Below are 16,404 nucleotides of genomic sequence, written 5' to 3'. Positions count from 1 at the left end.
AGAAAAGACATATTGTTCCTTTTGGAAACTCTTGGATTTCCAAATCTGTACCTTTTCATTTTCTTTCACACATGGCACTCTCTTTTTTAATGTTCCACTCACTCACCTCTTCCCTAGCAGTTGGGGCCTAGGTCAAATTAACCTCCTCTGTGAAATGTTACATGACTTCCCTGGGTCATCCAGCTACATCTTTGTAACCAAATTACGTATATTATTTCCTACTATGTGTTTTATTTTTTAACTTATAAATCACTTTACCTTTACAATGTGCCAAACACTATTCTAAGTGCTTTACAAATATTAATTTGTCAAAACTAGCCTATCATATAGATATTATTGTTAATCTAATTTTAAAGATTGGAAAGCCAATCCACAGAGTTTTTAAGCAATTCAAACCTGCTTGGTTTGATTATTGAGACAATGTATTTAATTTTTATGCAGTGTTGCTGTTGTTACTTTTTTATAACTTTAACTCTTTTACAAATATGTAAAGGGAAAACCTATGTCAGTCTCCCGACTCCCCCCATGGAACCTAGCTCATTGCATTTCATTTATAAGGCATCCTATAAATATTTGTTTAATAAGCAAAAGTGTTAACATTTATTGATCATATATTATTGAGAGGTTTTTTTAGTAAGAGTAATTTAGTAATAGTTATTTAGTAATTTAGTAATAGTAAGGGTAATTTAGTAATAGTAAGAGTAATTACTATTACTATTAATTTGTATTTATTAGTTTATTTAATCCCTCAGTAACCTACACATTCGGTTCATTAGAACATTTTAAAGATTAAGAAACGTATCTGAAAAAGGCTCAAGCCACTTATTTTTTCACTATCTGCACTAGGATGTATAAATTAGAAACATTTGAATATGTGATCTTTAAGTGATTTGACAGGTTAAATAGATTCTTTTATTTTAAATTGGCAACAGCCCTGCTTCATAAATCAGGGAATGTTATCCCTATTTATGAACGGGAGAAAACAGTTCAGAGAAGTTGGCTAAACTTACCAGGATCACACATTTAAAATAAGCATGTCTTGGATTTTAAGTCATTTTCTGCCTCTCAAATCTGCAAACTTCACTTTGCCCTTTCAAGTCTCACATTTACTCCATGAAAGAATAAAGTAATGAAGAAAGAATTGTGTTCTCACATGCCCTCCTCAAATTACCCTTTGGGAAACAAAGACCAGAGCATGAGTAATTCATTAGCAGCTAAGGAAAACATTTCACCAGGTTCATGGAAAAAAATGTAGTCTCTACAGAGTACAATAATGGGAAACTGTCTTGCCTCCTACTGAAGACCAGGTCTGTAACAAATAGGCAAGTGGCAGACTTCTATGAGAAGCTTGAGCAAATGTTTTCTACACCACTGAGCATATTAGTCGTAAAAGCAGTGAAAAGAAGTTATATACAAAATAATAAAGTAGCTGTGAAGATGTGATTGGTTTATATCATCTATTTCTCAGAATTTTGTCTAACTAGCCAATTTAATTTCTGAACAGGGAATACCTCTGCACTTCCCCAAAGATAATCTTTGGAAAAAGAAGGAGCATACCCAGGCAATCAATTTAATAGTTAAAGAAGAATGAGGAAGGAAAGTAACAATGCAGCATAAATAATGAACTTGGGTTGTAAACTTTATAAACTTAATACCTGTCATAAGTGAAAAAATAAAATTAAGGTTGTGGCTTAAGAGAATTTAAGAACACAATATCAATCTTTTACAAGTATTAAAAATAATTTAACACTTCATCAATAGTAGTTATTTTTAGCATATATTCTGCCCAAAGTCAGAGGCTTATGACACACTCCCATTAAAATCACTTCTCTTAATGAGGTAAACCTCATTTAGGTGTGAAAGAGGCTAGAATCATTGTTGTATATTTTCAATGGAGAGAGATTGACATTACATTTGCGTCTACCTTTTCTCTATCTTTAAAATTGAAAAAAAAAAAAACTCAGTTAATGTTTATTTGGGAAAGAAGCCTTTCCTTATCCTGAACAATCTTACTCTCAAATCTAACCAGGTGCTTCTTCCCATGCTCACATGACCCCTTTTACACAATGAGAATGTTTCCTCATTTTTTGCTGTCCAAACATACTACATTGATTATTTTTGTACCTATATTGTGATGAACATGAGTAAAAATATATATAATTTTCCAACAGGTAGAACTGCAAGAACAAAAAAATCTGACCATTTAAAAATTTTAATAGATAGTTAAAATGTTTTTTCAAATATATTTCTTTATATTCTAGTCAAGTACATAAAAGTGCCCATTTTAAACTCCCTCAACAATATTAAATAAGATATAAGCATATTTTTACTTTTAAAGATCTATTGAATGAACAACTATATCTCCATACTTTTTTTTCAAATATTTATTTAAAATCTAGTCAACATATCATGTACTATTGGTGTCATGAGTGATTCATCACTTAACATATAATATATTGTTTTAAATTCTATTGCCTAGATTGTTAATTAAGTTAAATATTTTAAAAATATTTATCATTGAATTATATTTCTTCTTTGGAGAAGTGTTTGTTTATATATTGTACTCAGTATTCTTTTGAATTACTTGTCTTTTCCATGATTTTTCCAGCTATCTTTGTAATTCCTAGATATTTCTACTCATAATTTACATATACTACAATTATTTTCTGACTTTTTAATTTAAAAAGACAATTATATATTGTATAAAAAGACATCGCTTTGTCTTTTCATTATAATATTTATGTGTCTTAGTTATTTATCTTGTCATCTTGTTGTGTTGAGTAAATGGAGGAGTGTAACTGCTTGAAACCATAATGTGAAAATGACACTGCTTATAGAGATTGTATTTGGCATATTTGGGGGGTAAAAAGAAATCATTATTCCATAATAAAAAGTGGTTTTTCAAAAAGTGATATAACTTCTCAAGTGTTACGGAGAAATATGTTTTACCAAATACTCATCAGGTAAGTCTATAATGGCTTTGCAGAATTCACTCCCCCCAAATTTTATAATTTGTATGTATAAACTTTGAAAAATCTATTTTCAAAATGGAATTTCAGTATAAATTATTAGTTCTTAAAATTTCTTTTTAAATGACATTGGGAATTGTAGGGTTTTCTGGGTGCAGGTGTTACTTTGAACACTCCATTAAAAAATTACATCAAACTTTCAACTAAAATTTTAGGATATAGATTATTTTTACATGAATCAATTATTTCCTTAGGAATTACAAAATGATTAATTTCTTCCTTTTAATGTTTATTTTATTTTGAGAGAGAGAGAAAGAGTGAAAGAGAGAGAGAGAGAGAGAGAGAGAGAGCGAGCAGGGGAGGAGCAGAGAAAGGGAGAGAGAGAATCCCAAGCAGGATCCAAGCTGTCAGCACAGAGCCAGACATGGGACTTGATCCCATGAACACTGAGATCATGGCCTGAGCCAAAATCAATAGTTGGATGCTCAACTGACTGAACTACCCAGGTGCTCCAAAATAGTTAATTTTTAATCCCAAATTTCTACATGAATGATCATCACCTATATGATTATTTCAAATATAGTTAACGTAAGAATGTCAGGATAAATACTTGACTTTTCCCTTTAATTTAGAAAATGTATTTATTTGGGGGGGGGCTGTTTGTTTGTTTGTTCGTTTATATTTTGGTTGTCAAATTATCCTTACTGAAACATTTCCCTTTGTAGTTCTGAACCAGCTGAGCACTCCACTGACCAAGTACAAGTTATTTTTGTTAGCATCTCATTGTTGCCATTCTTGAGAAATTAATAAGAAAGACAATAATTAAAGGCAACAATGACAACTACTGATGTCATCTATGGTACCATGAGGGTGTCAGCCATCAACACTGCAGCCCTAAGATAGGGCAGTCCCCAGGATCTCTTTAATGGTTCCAGAGAGTTCTCTAGTTAAAGATGGGTACCACACCTGTCAGATAATGCTGACAATATCATCCAAAGTGATATTTCCACTGTGCTTAATGTTTTTCTGCTTCTTTCTGTCTCTTGGCATTTCCTTGAGGGCTTTGATAATCAGAATAGAAGCAGAAGATACCACTTCAATCTGGGCCTGTCTGTTCTGAATGGTCAGCTTCACTGTAATCCTCAGACTTTTCCAATCACTGGTTGTCTTGGCAATGTCATCACCAACCTTTTTTGGAGACAGACCCAGGGGCCTATCTCCAGGGCCAGGGGAAACATGGTACCAACCTTCCCACTGACGCACCTCAGCTGTATGGCTTTGATCTCATTGGGATCAAATTTAGGCCTCATAGTGGACGTGGCTGGTGTCTGGATGAACCTGGATTCAGGATGCCTGAAAACAGTTGTACCTTTGCCTCCTCTGGGCAGAAAGCCCTCTTTTGGGTATTAAAAAAATTCTAGACTATCTAGTTTGTGCTGCAAATAATCTCAAATATTGATGGATGGGTTAGTTGTTTTTAAACCATTTTTATTTTCTCTTGCATTTATACATATGTGAAGTGTTATAATTAATAATTATTGTTCTTTTTGGTTAAATTATATCATCTTAGGAAAGTAGGAGCTTCTTCCAATTGGCGTGTGCATCCTATGCATCCTTTATGCATCCTAAACCTTGAGGTTTTATATCTCTCTTGTCCTGGTGGCCCTAAAGGTGTCACAGCATCATCTTATATATTCCCTGCCCTACATTTAACCACCTGAGTTTAACCACTATACAAAGAGCACTAGAGCACTAGTTGTTTGTTTGTTTGTTTGTTTTTTGGAAATGAGATTTAGAAACCATAATTTGGGTAATGAGGGATTCATTTGGGTAATGAGAAGGGTTCATTTACTGTTTTTTTTTTTTTCCCTAGATAGACACAGGTAAGATGTTTTAAAAGGAAAATTAATCACAAATGTATAGTGGTATTTCCATTTCAAATAGAAGGTTACAAAAACATTTGTTCATGTTTTTAGGACCAACAACAAGGTAAGTTATTTTAGCTGACATCATGTTGTTGTCATTTTTGAGAAAGTAATAAGAAAGACAATAATTAAAGACAACAATGACAACTAAGTATTGTCTGCTTACTATTGAACAACCAAGCCTACAGATTTGAATTGTTTTTACTCTGAGTAATGAAACCAGTGAACAGTACTATATTACTATGCTAAGTCTAGATATTCCTTTGTTCAAGTCTAATTGTGCTCATATTATTAAAGGAATATTAGAGAACAAATTGTTTTAAGATAACCGTAGCCAGTATTTGGTTACAACACCAGAAAATAAACATGTAAATATTTCAGTAATATATGCAAAGATTTTTACACTTTATATACATATAATGTGCTTTTAAAATTTTTTAAGCTACTGAATCCTCTGTTGAGATAAAAGTGTACATAAAATCTCAATGTGCAAGTGAATGAATTCAGAATAACTCTAGTTGGGGAAGTTTTTAATGTAAATTCTGTGCCAATAAAGTTGCCTCGAGTTCTTCTACTCAGAGAATCATATTACCAAAATCATTTTAAATAGAAAAATAAAATAAAAATTAATCCTTTGGTTTTGAAATTAGAATAACTGGGGTTTAACATGGTCATTCTACTTTCTAGTTCTGCAAATCAGGAAAAAATTATTTAATCTATCAGTGACATGGCATCCTTATGTATAAATTTAGAATCTCACAAAAAGAGCTTATTGTGTTTTCATAATAAAAATCATACCTTTGAGAATACTTTATATATTGTAAGTTACATACAAATAAGTATTGCAATTGTATACTAAATTTTCATTTTCATTGACTATATATCTTATTTTTAATTCTGAACCCACAAAATTATTAACCCTCCTTTTCTCTTCTTCAAAAGAAATCTAACAGGGTTGCCATATACACTCAGTTCCCAAGTGAATCTAAAACAATTGTGAATACATAAGGCTTCGGTCTTTTAGGTAAAAATGTGAAGCTTTTTTGGTTAAGAATGTTCACTCTCGCCACTGACTAAATCATTCTATGTGAATTACTATGTACTTAGATGCAGTACTATACCTATTGATAATTTTAAGACCTAGGATATTTCACACATTCCTATACTCTCATAACATCTCTAAAATCTTTGCAGCAAGCAGCATATGCATAAGCTATTAAGAAAAATTTGACCCAGGAGATAATTTTATCCTCTAACATGATTTAAATCTTTGATAGTGGGTATTTTTACATGAGATATTAGAAGCAATGAAACCTCTTTTAGGATAATTTCACTTACATGGCAACCTTACATTATAGACCTTGAAAAAGGCATTTTAGAGAGGTGCCCTTGTTAGTTTTGTTTTTAAGTAAGTTTAGATGTCTAAACGTTTGGTTCATGAATAACACATTTTGAGACAATGAAGATACTGGTTGCTATACACTGTTTTATGTCCACTGTCGTCCTTGCTGCTAGCACACATTGGTGAATAAAAAAAATGGAAATAAAATTATCCTGCTATAAATTTAGGAAGATTATTTTGGATGTTGCATTTTGGAAAGGTAAGAAGAATGAAGGTTTGCAGACTGAAAGCTCAATAATGATGAAAGACTCCAACTTCAGAGAATGTTCAGCATGACTACATTAAAGTACAGATAATTGAAATTTTTATGAATAACACATTTTAATTTTTTAACGTGTATTTATTTTTGAAGGGGGCGAGAGGCAGAGAGAGAGGGAAACAGAATCTGACGCAGGCTCCAGGCTCTGTCCAAGCTGTCAGCACAGAGCCCAATGGACTGATGTGGGGCTTCAACTCATGAACTATGAGATCATGACCTGAGCCAAGTCCAACGCTTAACCAACTGAGTCACCCAGGAACTCCTTATTAATAACATTTTTAACACTTGAACAACATATTATTATTGTATAATTATCTATTCCCCAAGAGGAAAAGGGGCGTAGGATCTTTCAGTAATGAAGCTGGGATATTGTAAATGTAAATACAAGGAAGATGATATGAGAAGTCTGTCCTGACATTAGATGTCAGGTGTTATTCATCTTTGATAACATTTCTTAGAAGTCTTGTGCCTAACAAAATGCAGTTTGGTGATAGGTTATCATAATTCCATATTAAACCTACTTTGTACATATCTACTTGCATAATGCATTATTATTGTTACAAATATTTTGGAAGATAGTTAGCAAGGCAAAAACTGGTGTAGTGATCAGTATAATAAAACAAATAAATACTTAACCTGGAATCAACAGAGTCATTTACTTTTGAAACAAACAAAACTTTATTTTCACATTTACTTGCAAAGCTCAGGTTTTGTTTTTCTTTGTCAATTATTAGATTTGTTAGGTAGCCATCCACCCTTATAAACACATGTTGAAAACCTATTCGATAAATACCATAGAATATTTCTGGTAAGAATATAACAGTGGCAAAAATAATAAAAAAGTGAGAAATATTATTAAACTTACAATAATGTATTATAGTCTTTCTATTGACAGAGGCTGATGCTAGGTGAACCTTAGGGGAATAGTGAGTGATCACAAGGTCTGTAAGAAAAAGTATGTGAACTCAAAGGGGGAAGGCACCTGAAAAATAGGAAACTTCTTCTTTACCAGATAAATAGCTTGTACCTGGAAGGAGGAAAATAAAGTAGCTTGGTTGCTAAGGGCAACTCTAAATGCTATTTCTTCAAGCATGACATTGTATTGGAAGATTCATGTCTGTGCCTCTGCTATTTATCTATCTGCAAGTGATTAAGAAGATGCTATTTTAAGTCAGGTGTCCACACAACTGTCAGTAATCATGAGTTGTGGAGCAGAGAGCATAGGCACATGGGCTTAAATTCTACACCTTCTGTGAAGCCCAAGGCATGAAAGTGAAAGACAGCGAAGACTAGGAACAAGAAGAAATGTGGGCTTCTTATCAAGCCGAATGTCGCTCTTGTCAAGTAAGGCTGACATTTGCTAGAATGTAATAGGATGCCCATCTGTTTTGGTCAAAACACAATTGCTGTCCACTGGAAAATTACCTGAGATTAACTTGACATATTTGTTGTCTTGCAGCTCTTTACCCATTACCTTATATAAGGTTTGCAAAATACATTATGGATATAACAATAAATCAGGTTAAAGTTATAGTAAAACATGTTATAAAGATGTCTCAAATCTGTTTGGGTATTACTATGACTGCTAAAATTTTGTAATGTTTGGCTCGACACTATTTCAAATGATATTTCCAATTTATATTAGACAATATCTCATGGCATGTAAACATTTATAACTATAATTTTATTTTTCTAGCTTAGAGATACAACTGGCAAATAAAAATGCAACTTAATGTGAACGATGCAATGTTTTGATAAAGGTATACATTGTGAAATGGTCAACACGAACTAGCCAATTAACATATTCATCACCTTGCACAGTTATTAGTTTTAGTTTTTGTAGTGAGAACACTTCAGGTCTACTTTCTTAGAAAATTTCAAGTGTATAGTAGAGTGTAAATTAACTATTGTCATCATGCTGTACATTAGATCCAATAACTTATTCATTCTGCGTAACTGAAACTTTGTACCCTTCATTCCCTGATGTCCCAGCTTCCAGAAACCACCATTCTACCTCTGCTTTTATGAATTCAACTCTTTTAGGTTCCACACATAAATGAGATCATGCTATAATTGAAAATCATAAGCACTTAATGTTGTCATTCTCATGGAAGTTGTGATGTTGATCTATGCTAAAGGAAAAGAACTACCAGTTCCATTTTTCTAATGAAATCATGGTCATTATAGAATGTCCCATTATAACCTTGGCATCTGGTATTTTCTATTTGTACAAAAGGTCTTGAGGTTACACAATAGAATGATAGTTGCCTGTAGACTATGCTTCCCATTCTACCACTAGGATGTGCATTAATATGAAAGCAGGGCCTCCTTTCATCCATATTTCCCATGCACCATACCAGTCAATGCTCTTAGACAGGGTATTTTCATGTATAGTGCCTCAGCCTCATCGACCATAATGCAGATAGTAAAATTCACAAAAATAACTCCTTATCCACTATAATCTGAAACACAATTCTGAAGTTTTAGTATAAAAAAGATATAAAGACTGTGGAAAGGGAATTATCCAGATAGAGAATAAAGCTTAGACATAGTCTGTATGTAACATAAATAAACTTAACATCAAAGCTATCACTCTGCTTTGCACCTGCAGACAGATAAGTCACCAGCATGCTGCTGAGCACAGGTGTTATGTGCTGAATTCATCTGAGACCCCTAAACAGAATAAACTGCTATATTTACTTCTCCATGATGCTTCTAAGTGGATCTTTATGAAGCTCTAGACAGAGTGAGAAGTTTTCTGCATCCTTAAAAATAGTTAGGTTCAAATCCAGTCCATTGTTTATGCCAATGAGATACAAAAAAAAAAAAAGTCTATGGTTATCACTTGCCACATCAAAATCAATGGATCTGTCCCCAGAAAGCAGACGCAAGAACTGTATTGTATAATAATGTTCTGTACTTACTAGCAAAAGTGTAACTACTATCTGGTCACAGGGAGACATGATGAATTGATTTTTTTTAACAAGCTCAGCTGGCAATACCAAGCCTTGAACAATGAAACAAATACCTGTACTTATGTCAAAGCAAGGGCTTGGAGGGGTAATTTTAAAAGGCGTGGCTTCTCAGGAACCACACTCAGATTCTTAATCAGTAGGCTTGTTTGGGATCCAGAAGTCTGAATTACTGACACCCCTAGATCCCCAGGTGTTTTGGATGCAGTCTGTAGGATTATAGACTGAACTTTTTATTACAAGTCAGGTTTACTGAGCTGTTATAGGCCTAAATAAAAATCATCATCTTTAAGAGCACAGTTTTAAGAATTTGTCAGCACCAACATTAACAATATATAAATAGGTTCATAGCCCCAAAACTTTCCTCCTGCCTCCTTGCACCCAATACCTCTTGCTGCCCCAAAATATCTACAAGCACTCATTTGTTGTCTGTCTCCACAATTCTTCCTTTACCAGAAGGTCACATAAAGAGTCACAGTATATGCATATTTAGTGTTTATTCACCAGTGCTAAGCTATTGGGAGTCATCACGTTGTTGCATGTGTCAGTAATTTCTTTATTCCTTTTGGCTACAGAGTAATATTTCACTTTATGAGTAGGCCACAATTTCTTAATTCATTCACAAGCATGTGCACATTTGAGTTCATTTCACAATCATAGTTAGAGCTGCTATGAATATTAGCAAGGAGGTCTTTGCATGGACTTGTGTTTTCACTTCTTTTGAAATTGCTGGGCCCTACAGTGGTCATATGGTGTGTTTCACCTTACAAAAAAGTGCCAAGTTGCTTTCCAAAGTGGCTGGGCCAGTTTGCATTCCCACCAGCAATATATGATAAATCAATTTTCACTACACTCTTGACAGAACATGTTATTATTGGCCATTTTGATTTTAGCCACTCCAGTGAAAAGGCAAGAATATCTCATTTGGTCAAATGATTTTTCTGTATCTATTAAGATTGTCTTTTATTTATTTATTTATTAATTTATTTATTTATGCTTTTAGTCAGTTTATATGGCTAAATTGATTAGCCATATTGATTATTTTTTAAAATATTGAACCAACCTTGCAGTTTTGGGAACAACTTGTTTATAATCTATTATCCTTTTATTTTGCTTGATTTTATTTGCTAATATTTTGTTATTCAATCCCAGTTTATGTAGGATATTATTGTGCAGTCACCTTCTTCTTCTACTGTCTTTAGTTTTGCAACCAGGGTAATGCTGGCCTCATAGAATGGACTGTGGCATGTTCCCTTTTCTGTTTTCTGTAAAGTTTATGCATAATTGGTATTATGTCTTTCTTGAATATTTAATAAAATGCAACATTAACATATCTGAGTGTGGTTTCTCTATGGGATTTTAACCAAAAATTCAACTTATTTTATAGGTATATAGCTTACCTGGTAATCTAGTTCTCTTTGTGAGAGTTTTTATCATTTTATATTTTTATCTAAGTTGTTGAATATATTGATATAAAGATGTTCATAATAGTCATCTATTACCTTTTTTAAAGTGTGTGGAATCTATAATGACATTCCTGATAGTGGTAATTTGTGTCCTCAATTTAATCCCTCATCAATCTGGCTCGAGCTTTATTAATTTATTATTCTTCATTAAAGGAAATTTTGATCCAAATTAATTTATTCTATTATTTTCTTACTTATATTTCATTTATATTTTTAAATAAATGTTTTACAATAGTTTACATTTAAAGAAATATTTAAAGATTCAGATTCCACTATTATCTTACATTACTAAGGTACATTTATCACAATAAATGAACAAACACTGATACATTATTATTAACTAAGGTTCATACTGCATTCTGATTTCCTAAGTTTTATGTAAGGACCTTTTTTTCTGGCCTGGAACCCCTCCTAGGATATCACATTATACTTAGTCATCATGTCTCCTTAGCTCTTAGCTGTGACAGTTTCTTACACTTGCCTTGTTTTTGATGACCTTTTCAGTTTTGAAGAGTAGTTCTCAGGTATTTTACATGATTTCCTCAATTGGGATTTTTCTGATGATTCTCCTCATGATTAGACTGGGGTTATGGGTTTGGGGGAGGAAGTTCACTGAGGTTTATTGACATTTCATCACATCAGGCAAGGGTGCATACTGTCAACTTTACTTATCACTATTGATGTTGACCTTGATCACCTAGCTGAGGTGGTGTTTGTCAATTTCCTCAGTTGTACAGTTCATCTCTATCCCAACCCCATACCCTACTGTCTTCTTTGGAAGGAAGTCACTATGTGCAGCCCACATACAAGGAGTGGAAAGTTATCCTTTACCTCCCTGAGGGTTTCACATGATATTTACATAAATTATTTGGAACTTGTTCCGGGTTGAATAGTGTACCCTCGCAGCTAATGTCTTTTTCAGAACCCCAGAATATGGCCTGGTCAGAAATAAGGCAATTCCAAATATAATTCGTTAAGATGAGGCCATACTAGAGTTGGCCCTTAATCCAATATTACTGGTGCCTTTACAAGAAGAAAAGGGACACAGAGACAGAGACACACAGAGGGAAGAAGGAAAATTGATGATGGAGGCAGGGGTTGGAGGGATGCCAGGATTGCTGGCAACCACCAGAAAGTAGGAAAAGACAAGGACAACTCCACCCCTATAGTCTTGATAGAGAGGTGCTCCTTCCAACAACTTAATTTCAGACCTCTAACCTTTACAACTGTGAGAGGATAAATTTGTGTTGTTTTAAGCCATCCAGTTCATGGTGCTTTGTTACAGAAGCCCTAGAAAGTTACTACTGAGTTCCTAAGCATGGAAAATTGGTCTCTTCTCCCATATATATGTATATATTCAATCATACATTTTTAAATGCCACCCCCCCAAATAGTACAGTGGTCACGAGGTTTTCTAGGGACTGAGGGTGAGAAGTTTGATGGTAAAAAAAAAAAAAAAATCTGCCCTTCTGGTGGCAGATAGTTTTTGTTTATACAGAGGAGTCCAATAATTTGCAACTATGCTTCAGAAGTCAATTGCTATTTATACACCTGCATCACTGAGGAAAACTCTGTCAGGTCTTCTTCCCTGAACTCACACTTTCTCTAGTGCATCCGGAGGAAGCCAGTGGAAAGAGGTGACAGGTGGTCAGAGACCCTACTGTGTCTGTAGTCAGAGCGGATTCTAAAACTTTACACTAGCCCATATTTGGCCTTTAATCTTTTGGGTTTTGTTTTGTTTTGTTTTAACTTTAGTTTTCTTCTTCCCCACTTTTATGGTTGCCACCCACACTCTTCCAAAGGGAAAATATATCTGTGCATCCTATCTCTCCTAGAAGGGACTTGTCAATCTTTAGGTTATGATTTTGTAGATTATCTGGCTTTTTCTCATTGTTAGGATGCGGTTGATACTATCTTGTGACTTTTAAGGTCCTAAGCATATGTGGAATCTCATGCGGAAAGAACTCTAACAAGAGTACTTTTCTTAAAGAGCCAAAGGGATTGAACGTGTTGAAAGAAGCCATAAAGTTGCAGTTCTGACACCGGTTGATTTATGAAAACTCAAGATGCCTTCCTAACTTCAGATGTCTTGTTCCCTATCTTAGAAGGACAGTGGGGCATCTCAGGAGCCAATATATACGTTCACATAATTTATAATATTAAATCATCTGTTTCAGAAAGAGTGGAATCTGCTGAATTGTCCTGGTAGACCAGCTCTGGGAACTGAGGGATCAAGATTTCACATGAAAGTAAATTGGGGAAATAAGCTGAAAATCACTTTGGAAACATCTATTTTCCTCAGGTAAAAGAGGAGCAATGAGAATCATATATCTGTGTGTATCTTAAATTATAAGTAAGTCCAAAATATATGTAGATTAAAAAAAGATTTTGATAAGGAAGGGCTTCCTAATACATTCATCTTTTCTTTTTCTAATCTACCTTCGCCATGGATGTTTACTATAATAGTTTCAGTCTCTTTATTCTCCATAGGGACTTTCAAATAACTTACACATATATATTAATTTTTAAGAAGAAAGCAACACTGAGATGCTTATGGAAATTTAAAGAAAACGTTCCTAAAGTTAAAAAGTGAAGATGCCTATCATTTATGAACAAAGTACCCTCTAGGCCCTACTGCTGACTGGAGATGAAATATTTCACACAAGCCATGACCAGAATGCTCCTGAGAACTATACGACTTTGGCATTCTTGTGCACATATACCCAGTGGTGTTGAAAGTGTTTAGGCAATGGAAAAAATAAATAAATGCATATCCAATTTTTTACTCTCTCAACAGACTGATAAAACAAAAACTTAGTTGAGCTCAAAGTAATGAAATGAAATTGAGCCAAGAAGAATTTAAGCTCCACATAAAGGGGGAAAGATAATAGACAGATTTATTAAAGTAGGCAATAGTCTCCCCAGGAGGGTATTAAAGGCTTGACTCAAATCATTTAAAACGGGCCTGGGGACATACACACACATACACATGACAGTAAGAGACATGCAAGAAGGACTTATGTGCACTGACTGGCAAACCAGCTAAATGGTTACTTAGCTCCAATATTGTTCAAGAACCACGATCATTAAAAAAATTTCATAGTAAGTATATTTACAAAACAAATGAGAGGATTAGAGAGTTAAAACTATAGAAGATGCAAAGAAAATTTGAATTCATTTATATATAGGATTGAAAAGGGAATGCGCTTTTTATACCAGAGCACAAAAGCCATATGTCATCATGAAAAAGGATGATAAAGTTCACCAATTTAAATTTTAATTATTCTTAGCAGCTGATATCCACAACAACAAGAAGTAATCAGATACTGAATATTTTCTAAATACTAGTTTGTTGATCCTGCCTCACAACTAAATAAAGTACATGGTTCAATTATCCACATTACATAGAGGTAGAAAGACTTTGGGGCACCTGAGTGGCTCAGTCGGTTGGGTGTCTGACTTCGGCTCAGGTCATGATCTCACGGTTCGTGAGTTCAAGCCCTGCATCAGGCTCTGTGCTAACAGCTCAGAGCCTGGAGCCTGCTTTGGATTCTGTGTCTCCCTCTCTCCCTCTGCCCTTCCCCTGCTCATGCTCTGTCTCTCTCTGTCTCAAAATAAATTAAAAAAAAAAAACACATTAAAAAAAAGAAAAAAAAAAGACTGTTAGATATACTGGGATGTCCGTGTTCACACAGCCATTAAGTATTTATGCAGTGTAACAATATCAAAACCTAGGACTAGGTATCCTAAATAAGCACTTTTTTTGGAATTTAATATACATTTAGATGAACCAGGATCTTGTTAAAATACAAATTATGATTCAGTATGTCAGGTTTGGGGCTCAGGAGTCTGTAGTCCTAATAAGATCCCAGGTGATACTAATGCTGCCCATCCGATAACCACACTATCACTAATAAGGCTACAGAGTATGACTTTTTACTACTGAAGTATACTCCCTCACATGTGCATATCAACCAAATCAATCATAGGTAAAATACAAGTAATTATGGAATGTTGAGATTCTAACATATGTTTAGGTATGACAGGTGGGGAGGCTGGGATCAGAAATTCCATTTAGGATAATAGAAGTTTAAATTGATAAAAAATGATTTTGGAGACACTATGGCACAGGCTTCCAAAATTGTAAATGCAAAAATGCAAAACTTTTTTGTATCCAGTTGTATGTCCATACATTTATCATAGAAATAGATTCTCGAATGTGGTTAAACATATTTATCAAGTGTTCATTGCAGCATTACTTGTAATAGCCCCCAAAGTGGAATTCTCCAAAGTATTTGACAGTAGGAGATAGGTTAAATAAAATCAAATAAATCTTTCCAATGAAAAATTGGGCAGCATTCAAAAAGAAGGCATATTTCAAAATGACCTTTTTGGAAAAGAACTCCATTTGTTTCAGTGTAGGTAGGGATTGTCTGTTTGATTCATGTCTGCAACATCCATACAGGTGAAGCATGCTTTTTATGCAGCAGGTGCTCACAACTCAATACTTTTTTTTGTTGTCTGAATGAAAGGATGACTTCCAAGATATTCTATGGAATGAAAAATATTATTTACAGGGCTTTCAGGGGGGATATTATAAATTTTGAGTAGAGGTAAAATTGTACTTTTATTTTATACTGTATTCTATTATTTGGCTACTTAATGTCATCTTTGCTATTATATGGAAAATAAAATCAATTAAAATATACAGAAAGGAGAATCAACAATATCAAGAAGTTAGTATGTTAGTCCTCAGATCCCAATGTCTCTCTTTATTGTGGTCAAAAGCAAATAACATAAAAGTTACCATCTCACCTATTTTTAAATGTACAGTTCTCTAGGGTTAAATATTTTCACACTGTCATGAAAGAGAAACCAGATTTTTTTTTATCCTGCAAATTGAAAACTCTATACTCATTAAATAATAACCATAGTCATAAAGGAAGAGCTTCAAGCCACTGTGTTAGGTCAAAGATCAATTTCCTTCCAAACTTCTTCCACATATTTTATCATGCATTTAAGTTGGTGTGGCCAAAATTAGCCTCAAGGCTTCCCTTTTGTCATTTTTTAAGACATCTACTTTGTTTAATGCTGTTCCTCAAAATATGGGTATAACCAAAGTGAATTAAATGCTATAAAACTGATTTACACCACTATCTAGTTCTGCTTATAAATTTTGTCATATAAAGTATTCCACAGAGGGGAGGAGCCAAGATGGCGGAACAGCATGGTAGTTTTTTGTGTGTCGAGCATCCATGAAATACAGCCAGAACAACACTAAACCATCCTACACACCTAGAAAACTGATTGAAGGATTAACACAACAATCTGCACAAACTGAACCACAGAATTCAGCAGGTACGTGGCGCGGAGAGCTGAACTTGGGAAGCGAGAAGCTGTGAAACGTAGGC

The 16,404-nt window shown here is 34.1% G+C and overlaps 1 pseudogene; it reads right to left on the bottom strand.

Moving 5' to 3' along the window:
- Positions 1 to 3,791: 3,791 nt before the first annotated feature.
- On the bottom strand, positions 3,792 to 4,279 carry LOC121037887 (60S ribosomal protein L12-like; annotated as a pseudogene).
- Positions 4,280 to 16,404: the final 12,125 nt, after the last annotated feature.

This window comes from Herpailurus yagouaroundi, unplaced genomic scaffold, assembly GCF_014898765.1.
Source record: "Herpailurus yagouaroundi ecotype Mexico unplaced genomic scaffold, PumYag 164, whole genome shotgun sequence".
NCBI lineage: Eukaryota > Metazoa > Chordata > Mammalia > Carnivora > Felidae > Herpailurus > Herpailurus yagouaroundi.
This window is presented reverse-complemented; position numbering and strand designations above follow the sequence as displayed.